Raw genomic sequence first — 12,757 nt, forward strand, 5'->3', positions numbered from 1 at the left:
CATTCTGGAAGAAAACCTGATGGAGTCTGCAAAAGACCTGAGACTGGGACGGAGATTTGTCTTCCAACAAGACAATGATCCAAAACATAAAGCAAAATCTACAATGGAATGGTTCAAAAATAAACATATCCAGGTGTTAGAATGGCCAAGTCAAAGTCCAGACCTGAATCCAATCGAGAATCTGTGGAAAGAACTGAAAACTTACAGCTGTAATCGCAGCAAAAGGTGACGCTACAATGTATTAACTTAAGGGGGCTGAATAATTTTGCACGCCCAATTTTTCAGTTTTTGATTTGTTAAAAAAGTTTGAAATATCCAATAAATGTCGTTCCACTTCATGATTGTGTCCCACTTGTTGTTGATTCTTCACAAAAAAATACAGTTTTATATCTTTATGTTTGAAGCCTGAAATGTGGCAAAAGGTCGCAAAGTTCAAGGGGGCCGAATACTTTCGCAAGGCACTGTATATCAACCGGGACTTTAGCTTCTTCAATAGGAGAGAGAGAGACAATGGCTGGCACCCTACTGTTGCGCAAGCAAAACTCTGGGGACACCCAGCTATACACTGATACAATGTGATCTTTCTCGCTCATTTTTCAAAATAAAAACCTGTCTAAAGACTGTTCACAGCATGGGGAAGCCATAGGAAAAGGAATCTGGTTGATATCCCTTTTTAATGGAGGGAAGGCATTCAATGGAACATGGAGCTTTCAAAATAGAGGCCACTTCCTGGTTGAATTTTCTTCAGGTTTTCGCCTGCAATATCAGTTATGTTATACTCACAGACAATATTTTGACCGTTTTTGAAACTTAAGAGTGTTTTCTATCCTAATCGGACAATTATATGCATATTCTAGATTCTGGGCCTGAGAAATAGGCAGTTAAATTTGGGTACGTTTTTCATCCAAAAATCGAAATACTGCCCCCTACACTCAACAGGTTAAAACACAATGCCTTGATGTGACAGAGTTGAAGAGAAACTATGTAGGGAGGCAGAAAGTGCTGATCCTACTAGTTTTGTCTACAGGAACATAACACGTTAACAGACAGGGTGTAAATGCAATTATGGCTCTCCAATAGGATGTGTTTCATACACAGTAGCCTATGTGTTTTCACATAACATGCTGTGTAACATATGACTGACACACAAACATTAAGTCTAGTATTGGTATGAAATTCTGATTAAGTATGTAAAACTTAATCTATGGGGTGGGAGCAATTCCCAGGGGAAGTAAAACCATAAGTTTAATTGAGAGAAAATCTGATGAAATCAATATCCAACTCCACCTGTTCAGTAACAATTGTTTGCATATTTCATTAACGGTTTCATACCTACCTTTCCTCATTCTCTTTCAGAAGGGTTAAGTCAGAAAGATAGTGTTTCTGTGAGTTATATTAATTTTTTTCTGCTGAATGAAGAAGCAGAGAAGAGTGACGTAAGGAGGAGACATCAGCAGGGGTTAGTTATCAACAGGAGCGCGAGAGAGGCAGAGAGATAGACAGATAGAAGAGAGAGACAGGAACCTTCCCCAGTTTCTTTCCTGCAAAATGATGATGGAGTAGCATTACTATTTCAGTATCGCAGATGATATTTTGGGGGGGCTGGTGTGTAAAATGTGATGTTGCTGTGTTTCGCATAGTACCACCCTAGCAACATGACCATATCAGTTGGGGGGGGGGGGTAAAATGTCCATAGTGGGAGCAGAGGGTGGTAGGGATAGGAAGTCCGGGGGGCAGGAGGGAGACAGGGGGAGCAGGTAGCTGACTAGTTGTTGCTATTCAGCAGCCTGATGGTCTGGGGGTAGAAGCTATTCCCCAGTCTGTCAGTTTTTGCCTTGAGGCCCCTATACTGCCAGCGTCTGAGTGATGAAAGCACAGAGAACAGGCCGTGGATTGGGTGGCTGAGGTCCTTGATGATGTTTTTGCCCTTCCTGCGACACCTGGTGTCGTAGGTGTCCTGGAGGGCAGGTAGTGTGCACCCGGTGGTGCGTTCTGTAGAGCCTTGGGTTGGAGTTTTCGTACCAGGCTGTGATGCCCAACAGTGTGCTCCTGTAAGAACACCCTGCCCTTGGGGACAGGACAAATATATTCAGCCTCCTGAGAATGATGAAGATGGGGCATGCCCAGCCTGGTTCCTCCTGAAGTCCGCAATGAGCTCCTTTGTTTTGCTGATGTTGAGGGAGTGGCTGTTTACTTGGCATCATGCCATCAGAGTGCCTACCTCCTCTCTGTAGGTTGTCTTGTCGTTGTTGGTAATCAGGCTTACTACTGTCGTATCGTCAGCAAACCTGATGATGGAGTTGGAACTGTGTGAGGCCGCGGAGTCGTAGGTATACAGGGAGTACAGGAGGGGCCTGAGGATGCACCCTTGTGGGGCCCCTGTGTTGAGGATCAGTGTGGAAGAGGTGATGTTGCCTACCATCACCCCCTGGGGTAGGCTCATCAGAAAGTCCAGGACCCAGTTGCATAGGGAGCAGTTCAGTCCCAGGGCCAAGAGATTTGTGGTGAGCTTAGACGGCACTATGATATTGAAGGCAGACCTGTTGTCAATGAACAGAATCCTCACATATGCATTCCTTTTGATCAGGTAGGTTAGGGCAGTGTGCAGTGCAATGGCGAATGTGTCATCCGTGGATGTCGGGGCAGTATGTGAATTGGAGAGGGTTGGGTGTATCGGGGAGGGAGGAGGTGATGTGGTCTTTGACTAGCCTCTTGAAGCACTTTCTGATGACGGCTATTTCAGCCACACCCGTTGCTGACAGTTGTATAAAATCCAGCACACAGCAATCTCCATAGACAAATATTGCCAGTAGAATGGCCTTACTGAAGAGCTCAGTGACTTTCAACGTGGCACCGTCATAAGATGCCCCCTTTCCAACAGCTCAGAGCTTCCTCGGTCAACTGTAAGCGCTTTTATTGTGAAGTAGAAACGTCTATAAGCAACAACGGCTCGGCCGCAAATTAGTAGGCCACACAAGTTCACAGAATGGGACCACCGGGTGCTGAAGCATTTAGTGCATAAAAATTGTCTGTCCTCGGTTGCAACACTCACTACCGAGTTCCAAACTGCCTCTGGAAGCAATGTCAGCACGAACTGTTCGTGCGGAGCTTCATCAAATGAGTTGCTATGGCCGAGCTGCTGCACACAAGCCTAAAATCACCATGCTCAATGCCAAGCATCGGCTGGAGTGGTATAAAGCTCACCGACATTCGAATCTGGGGTGATGAATCACACTTCACCATCTGGTAGTCCGACGGACGAATTTGGCTAGGTCCCTTAGTTCCAGTGAAGGGAAATCTTAATGTTACAGCCTACAATGACATTCTAGATGACTCTGTGCTTCCAACTTTGTGGCAAGAGTTTGGGGAAGGCCCTTTACTGTTTCAGCATGGCAATGCCCCTGTGCACAAAGCGAGGTCCATAGAGAAACGGTTTGTTGAGATCGGTGTGGAAGAACTTGACTGGCCTCAACCCCATCGAACACTATTGAGATTAAATGGAACGCAAACTGCGAGCCAGGCCTAATCGTCCAACATCACTGTCTGTCCTCACTAATGTTCATGCCGGAATGGAAGCAAGTCCCCGCAGCAATGTTTCAGCATCTAGTGGAAAGCCTTCCTAGAAAGATGGAGGTTGTTACAGCAGCAAAAGGGGGGACCAACTCCATTTGAATTCCCATGATTTTTGAACGGAATGTTCAATGAGCAGCTGTCTACATACATTTGGTCATGTAGTGTACTTTCCCTTTCTTGGAGGACATCTTGAAGCAGTTGGGGATTATGGCCTGAGCAAGAGAGGGATTGAACATGTCCGGAAACACATCAGCTAGCTTGTCTGCACATTCTCTGAGGGCACGGTTAGGGATGCCGTCTGGGCCGGCAGCCATGCAAGGGTTAACACGCTTGAATGACTTGCATACATCCTCTGTGGACACCGTAAACAAGTAGCCCTCGTTGTCCTCAGGGGCTCTCATCGGCCACCGTTATCCTCAAAGTGCAAAAAAGTGTTTAGCTTGTCCAGTAGGGCGGCGTTGGTGTCTGCGATGTGACAGGTTTTTTTTTGTAATCCGTGATTATTAGAGGCCCCTGCGCCACATAAGCCTTGTGTCTCACCACCTTGATCAATCTGCGTAGGTCGTATTCATACTGTTTAACCATACGTTTGTCCCTGGTCACCATGCCATGTTCACAAGCAGCATCTTTCTACTACAGTTAGCCGATAAGGCTGTGGTCAGTCCACTTTTTTTTGATTCAGGCACATTTTGTAAGTCACCATTGGTATCACATCTATGCATTTTTTTATGAAATCGGTAACTGAGTCGACGTTTTCATGTGTTGTTCCCAAAGCAGACCCGGAACATATTCCAGTCAAAGTGATCAAAACAGTCTTGGAGCATGGATTCTGATTGGTAAGACCTGACCACCTGAATATCCTTCGAGTCTTTGTTTGTAAGCGAAAAATGGAGTCGTGTATGATTTGCCAAAAGGAGGACGAGAGAGGGCCTTATACCCGTGTCGGAAAGGCTTGTAGCAGTGGTCAAAAGTGTAATTTCCGCAAATTGGACAGTCATTCTGGAGCACGGCCCTAAATTACTTTTGTGAAAGTCCCCGCAACAATGAATGCTGCCTCCGGGTACGCGGTCTCCAGTTTGTTCAGGGTCCAAGGAAGATCCATAAGAGCATTTTTGGTACCGACTTCGGGTGGGATGTACACAGCTGTGGCGATAATCCCTGAGTACTCTCTCGGAAGGTAAAAAAGGTGACATTTAATGGCCAAGTATTCCAAGTCGGGAAAGTTCCTTTACATTAACCCCATCGCACCACTAGTTATTGTTCATAAAACAGACCCAACCACATTTGTTCTTGCCAGAGAGAGCCTGCTTCCTGTTCGCTCGATGAACTGTAAAACCTTCGGGTTATACATAATCCATTTGGATGTCGGAGGAAAGCCAATTTTCAGAAAAACAGAGTTTGTTGAAGAATCTGACACCCCCTTGCAATGAGATCCTCGTTCTGAATTTGTCAAGTTTATTCACTCATAACTGAACATTGGCGAGTAGTATGCTCAGTAATGGAGGATAGTCACCCGGAGTCTCAATCTTGCTAAGACCCCTGCATGTCTGCCTCTTCATCTGCATCTTAATTTCCTTCTCTCCGGTAGGACTCACATGCTTCCCGGTGCCTTACCAAAGAGGCTAGTCCAGGGGTGTCAAACTTATTACATGGAGGGCCTAGTGTCTGCAGGTTTTTGTTTTTTCCTTTCAATTAAAACCTAGACAACCAAGTGAGGGGAGTTCTTTACTAATTAGTGATCTTAATTAATTTATCAAGTATAAGGGAGGAGCGAAAACCCAAAGAAACCACTCTGTGGAATAAGTTTGACACATTGGCTAGATCATTGTTACGCCGTCTCCGGCAATTTGGGAATTTCGGGTGGACTGCGAGTACACAGCAATTCGTATTCCAGCCTCTCGGTATCAGCTTTGACGCCCCTGCACTGACCTCGCCCTCCGAATGACAGCGGGGTGAACAGGCAGTCGCTCGGGTGGTTATTGTCTGTGATGATGTCACGTTCTGACCTTTATTTCCTTTGTTTTGTCGTTATTTAGTATGGTCAGGGCGTGAGTTGGGGTGGGCAGTCTATGTTTGTTTTTCTATGATTTTGGGATTTCTATGTTTCGGCCTAGTATGGTTCTCAATCAGAGGCAGGTGTTATTAGTTGTCTCTGATTGAGAATCATACTTAGGTAGCCTGGGTTTCACTGTTTGTTTGTGGGTGATTGTCTATGTTAGTTGCTTGTGTCAGCACAGTTCTCATTATAGCTTCACGATCGTTATTAGTTTATTGTTTTGTATAGTTTGTATTCAGTGTTCAGTGCTTTCTTTAATTAAAAAATCATCATGAACACATACCACGCTACATTTTGGTCCGCTCCTTACGATCGTGACAGATGATGGGGCAGCAGGTAGCCTAGAGGTTAGAGCGTTGTGCCAATAACCGAAAGGTTGCTGGATCTAATCACCAAGCTGACAAGGTAAAAATCTGTCATTCTGCCCCTGAACAAGGCAGTTAATCCACTGTTTCCTGTTAGGCTGTCATTGTAAATAATAATTTGTTCTTAACTGACTTGCCTAGTTAAAAAAATATATATATATATTTTTGGCCTTCCTGTGACATCGGGTGCTGTAGGTGTCCTGTTAAATATTTTATTAATCAAATGTTTTTTGTGTTAAAATATATCACATTACAACTGCATTGCAGACACACATTACAAACACATACATTTAGTAATGATGCATTTTAAACTTCAAGCAATGTAACACTTTCTAAAAAATATTGATAGGAGTGGAAAAGGATTGCTAGTGCATTGATAAGCAGACCAAAGACGGCATTAACGATAAGTAAAACAATTATAAAAGGCACTTATAAAAGCCTATTTCACACTATAGCATGCTGAATTTGCAAGATACATTTCTTTCAAATATTTCAGCATTGTCTCAATTAAGTGTTTGGCGGTGCACACAGTTATATTCCTGCTACAGTTAGCGTCAAGTGGAGGAGCAATATCTAAATCGTAGTACAGATGAAGCCAGAGCTGAAATGTGAAGCTAACTGAAGCTGGTTAGCTTTAGAAAACCCTGAGAAGATCTGTGTGTGTGAGAGAGAGTTTCCCCTCTTTCTTTCCTGCATAATGATGGAGTACTATTTCAGGAACCTTAGGTGGTGTGTTTGGGGGGCTGGTGTGTTAAATGTGATATTGCTATTTACAGTTATGTGTTTTGCATCATACTGCCCCAACAACACGAGCACTGAGAATACAACATGAATATGATACAAGTCTAATTCAAAGTTACAAAGCAGAGCTGACACACACATTTCTGACACACACATTGCAAACACACACACAATAATAGCGAGGATCCACAGCTGCATAAGATTTGTTGAAGGAGAAAAGTCAGTCAAAACAAATGCCTTTTCTATCACTAGGTTACTGCCAGACTGCCAGTAAAGCAAGTGAAATAGCTTTGTGCCCGGGGACATTTTAACTCTGAAAGAATATGGAGGCAATATCCTCAGGAGGTTCTAAAACAGAGAGCTGGAGGGGAGGAAGGTCTCGTTGACAGGATGTTATAGGGCTCTACTGTGATTCAGTGTGTTTCAGAGAGTACCTCTTCTGCCTCTTTTCTCTCTCTTTCACAGCACATGCTGGCAAACCATAGATCTCCCCAAATAAATACCATAATTGTAACTCGTTTTAGGAAACTAGGCGTATGTCATGCGTCACTACTTCACAAAAGCTCTATTTGAATTTTTTTTTTTTTATCAAAATGTGTTTTTTTTTGTCAAATGCCTTCTGGAACATGTGAACTTTCATATGCCTTAATAACAAACGTTTATGCCCTCTGTAAATAAAAATTAAATTGTAGAATTAGGAGCCTAGTTGGTTTAGCCACAGATGAAGTAGCAACCATCCCGCCAGCCATGATTGGCTGAGATAATGAGTGGGCTGGACATGCCAAGAGATGAGTTCAGATTGGTCTTCTATGTAGCCGCTTCTGTCTATAACATGAGCTGGTCAGCAGCTTTTCTGAAAGCTATCATATAGTAGAACTGCATAAGTGTGGCTGTCCACTTTCTGGAGGACCGAGTTTTGAAATCAGTAGAATTAGATAGTGGAATTAGATATGATAGCTAAGGAGATGGAGAAAATTCTGCCGTTTGATTGCAAATATGCAAATAGAATCAAAAAGAGAACACCTGTCTCCGGATTACATCTTCAAACTAAGGGCAACCATGGAATCCATGACAGAGAGGGAGAAGCTTCCATCCATGTATACGGGTAATATAGTGTAGCTAGCTACATTTTCAAATGTCAAATGTTTCTAATTTTGTCAGAATGTCATTTTCATTTCAAGTTAAAGTGTACTGTCAGCTAGCTAGCTAATGTTACCTGGCTGGCTAGCTAGTTAACATTACGTCTATGATCTGTGTAGTAATATTAATCATATCTCAGAGCCATTTCCACTGCTAGTTAAAGCCTAATGTTTTCTAGCTAACATTGAACCTGGTTGGTTTGCTACCTGCAGTTTCATGCAGGGTAGTACCGTTATGAGTTGGGATTATGGTTCATTGTTTTGCTAGCTAGCTAGCTAGCTACCATTATGAAAGTAACTATTTCAATATAATGTTTATGATGTATGTCACTGTGACAACTGTAGATAGCCAGAGCTAAATTTACCAGCTATCTACTCTGGCTCCAGAGCACTCTCGTTTGAGTGTGCCAGAGCGCAGAATAACTGACGAATTTACGAACGCTCAACATCCGTTGAATATGGCCGGTGTCAGTAAACGTTGTCAAACACTTAATTAAATTGTTGCCAGCAGCACAGTTGCAGTCACCAATGCTCTGGATAACATAAAATCAGCCTAACCAGCTCTGCTAGGGTGAGTAAAATGGTCAGTGAGCTTTGCCCCCAGTGTCCAGTGTTCGCTCTGAGAGCTCCGAGAGCCAAGCTCTCTAAATTTATGAATGGACAACCTCACAACGCTCAATTTACAAATGCCCAGAGCATACTCTGGCACTCCAAATTAAATTTACATACACACCCATAGTATAAACCAGAGTTTAGTCTTGAAATCTTTGGTTGTTTAGTACATAGCCTCATATGTGAATCCTTAAATAGATGAGTGGGCCTAAAGCTTAAGAGGGTGTGAACGATGCTGAATGGGTGTAGACAAAGAATAGCTCTCCAGTAGATACCAAAAAATTCAACGGCCATTTTCTCAAAAGTGAGGTCAGAAGTTTATCAATTTTCAAAGCATAATTACTTTCCCATTGTTCCTCAACTGAAGTGTATGATATACTATTTTCTAGCTCAGAGTCTCTATTTTTATCCAATGTAAAAAACAAGATTTCAAATTTTGCTACATAAGACCAGATCAAGCCGGTCGGTCACAATTGTGCTGTTCCCTTGTTTGTATGGATTTGGATAATTATTTTTTTATGCACCATTCAACCTAGAATACTGAATATGATGATGCTATTTCTTTGGAGAGACCTTGGGTTTGAATGAATCTGACATTTATGAAATATTTAATTACTTGAGTTGTGCTCAAGTTTTTGTATGCACAAATGTTTTGCAAGAACCGTCTACTTCAGTCTCAGCTGACCTTCCTCAAAGCTCCCACAATGAACTGCATTCCTTCCTATATGACAAACAGTCAATTGAAAACCACAGGGACACAACTCTTCATCTCTTTACAAATCTTTTAATTCCTTAAATATCCTTTGAGGTATCACAGTCGGTACATTTCAAAACGTGATCATATGTGACCCGATTTCAAGAAACTATGTATTTGTCGGCTTCACAGGAGAGCCATTTGAACGTAAAAAATATATTTTCATGCATTTTTTGGATTGGTCTGCCATAAACGAGGCTTCTGTCTATTTGAGCTCGTCAATCTGGGTTCATAATCCTGCTGAATGCGGCATTTTTTTAATGTATTGTGTAGTGGAGCTGCATACGTGTTGCTCTCCACTTTCTGGAGGATCAAGTTTTGAAATCAGTGGAATTACAATATGACAGCTAAAGCGATGGAGAAAACACCTGTCTTTGGATTACATCTTCAAACCAAGGGCAACAATGGTATGGCATTCCTGACAGGGAGACGCATCCATCATGCATGATGATGTATACAGGTAAGATAGTCCAGCATTAGCTAGCTACATTTTCAGATATGACACATTTCTATTATTGACAAAGTGATTTCATTTCAAGTTAAAGTATACTGTTAGCTGGCTGGCTCCCTAGCTGATGTTATTATTCATTTCCCAGAGCTGTTTGCTTTTCTAGTTAGAGCCTAATGTTATCTAGCTAACATTGAACCTGGTTGGTTAGCTCCCAGAACTGTGGCATTGTTGGCACTGTTCATTGCTGTTTAACTAGCTAACGTTAGCTGGCTGGCTCGTTGGATAACATTACGTGACGTGTGTACAACACCCGTTGAATATGGCTGGTGTCAGTAAACGTCTGCAAAAAAAGCATAATGAAATTGTTGCCAGCCGAGCTGGTTAGGCTGTTTTCATGTCATCAAGAGGTAAACAAATCATCAGTCAGAGCGTCAAGTGTGCATTCCGAGAGTGAAATGAGATGGGTGTGGCTAAAGCTTAAAACCTGTTAAGGATATGGCAGACATACGCCCCCTTTGGAGAGATTGGGTACCCCTAGTAAACTGGAAAAAAAATCTGTCAAAAATTGCTAATATATGCAAATAAAAATTATTATTGGATAGAAAACACTCTAAAGATTCTAAAACCGTTGGAATTATGTCTGTAAGTATAGCAGAACTCACAGGGCAGGCATTCTTCCAAACTAGTTTTTGTGGCCATGAAAGTTGGAGCAACTTTGACGTCATGGCCCCCACCCTTCCCAACGAGCTAAGATTCTGGGGACACTTTCTTTCTCTTCCGCTAGATGTCCTCTTTCATTAGAGCTTCAAATCGTTCAAATCCCGCTAGAATTGACCCTATGGGAGTGAAATTAGTGCGTGCCACGAGAGAATAGGCTGTGCGTATGGGCGCGAATTGGTCCCAGCCATTCCTTTGTTTCCAGCACTCAAGAGAAGGGCAGACGATGGCCGATTGAATTGAAGTTTGTTTTGCACGTCTAAAACATCATAAAGCTTGCTTCTGCACTTAGTTTGACCTGTTTAGTCGACATATAATGTGTAATTTTGAAGTTTTGATGCGCAACTTATCCGGACCAGAGGACGTTTTGGGTGCATTTCAGCTGATGTTATTAGCAGTAGCTAATACAAAGACGCAAGACTTGAAACCAAACGATGTATTGGGTAAGTATGAAGCCTTCCAGAACATTCTGAACGAAGACCATCGAAGGTAAGGGAATATTTATGCTTAAATCTGTGTTTCTGTTGACTCCAACATTACGTGGAAATGTAGCTTGGAACTGAGCGCTGTCTCAGCATATGGAATAGTGTGCGATTTCTGTAACGTTAAAAATAAATCTAACACAGCGGTTGCATAAAGAAGCAGAGTATCTTTCTAACTATATGTAGAACATGTATATTTAGTCAAAGTTTATGATGTCTATTTACGTTATCTTGCCGCGCTACATAGATTTCCTGCGGGCATTTTTGAGTAATTTCTGAACGTGAACTCACTGTAAATGGACATTTATGGATATAAATGGCATATTATTGAAAAAAAAAAATATGTACTGTGTAATATGTCATATTACTGTCATCTGATGAAGATTTTCAGAAGGTTAGTGAGCGATTTATTTTTTAATCCTGCGTTTGTTGATTGCATGTTTTGGCTATTGAAATGAGCTGTGTCTGGTGGTGGTTTTACATATATATGTGCTATGTTTTCGCCGTAAAACATTTTAGAAATCTGACTTGCTGGCTAGATGAACAAGGTGTTTATCTTTCATTTGAGCTATTGGACTTGTTAATGTGTGGAGGTTAAATATTTAAGAATATTTTTGCGTTCCATGCGCCACCGTTTCAGCTGAACGTGGGAGGGTTGATCCCCAATTGGGAACCAGTATCGTAGACAGGTTAAGAGGCTGTAAACGATGCTGAATGGAATATCCAATGTAAAAAAACACAATTTCAAATGTTGCTACATAAGACCGAATCCAAGTGGTGGGTCACATATAATAAATTTATGTATTTCTTTGAGAGAAATCAATCTCATCCAATCTTTGCTCGATCCACCAATGATTTACCTTTGTCCACCACTAGTGTGAATTAATTAGAAGTTACACTTGTTCATTAAATTAATTACACATTGGTTTAACTTTACAGTAATGTACTGTTAGTGTCACGATCGTTTTTAGAAACTGACTAAGGCGCAGTGAATGTTGAGTTCCACAATTTATTAATAGTGAAACTTAGCAAAAACAATAATCAAACAATGAACCGTGACTACAGAGGTGCTACATACACTTACCAAATTACAATATTCCACAAACACGGGTGGAAACAAACACTACTTAAATATGATCCCCAATTAGAGACAACGATTACCAGCTGCCTGCCTCCAATTGAGAATCATACATATCACCAACATAGAAACATGAGAACTAGAACACCCACATATAAATAATAAACTAGACAAACCCGACAGTCACGCCCTGACCTACTCCACAATAGAAAATAAGGACTCTCTATGGTCAGGATGTGACAGTTAGCCTAAAGTTTATTTGGAATTTACAGTAACATGATACTGTACCTTTTTTATTACACTAACTTATTACACTGAGGGCAGAGTGTCTGCAGGTTTTCGCTCCACCCTCGTAATTGATTAAATAAGGTTGCTAACTAGTAAGGAACTACCCTCACCTGGTTGTCTCGGTCTTAATTGAAAGGAAAAAACTAAAACCTGCAGACACTCAGCCCTCCATGGAATGACTCTTTTCTCTGTATATATCAACGATGTCGCTCTACGCAGACGACACCATTCTGTATACTCCTGGCCCTTCTTTGGACACAGTGTTAACAAACCTTCAAACGAGCTTCAATGCTATGCAACACTCCTTCCGTGGCCTCCAACTGCTCTTAAACGCTAGTAAAACTTAATGCATGCTTTTCAACCGATCGCTGCCCGCACCCACACGCCCGACTAGCATCACTACTCTGGACGGTTCTGAATATGTGGACAACTACAAATACCTAGGTGTCTGGTTAGACTGTAAACTCTCCTTCCAGACTCATATTAAACATCTCCAATCCA

The sequence above is a fragment of the Oncorhynchus mykiss genome, chromosome 21, assembly GCF_057628025.1.
Source record: "Oncorhynchus mykiss isolate SJ-2025 chromosome 21, ASM5762802v1, whole genome shotgun sequence".
Lineage (NCBI taxonomy): Eukaryota > Metazoa > Chordata > Actinopteri > Salmoniformes > Salmonidae > Oncorhynchus > Oncorhynchus mykiss.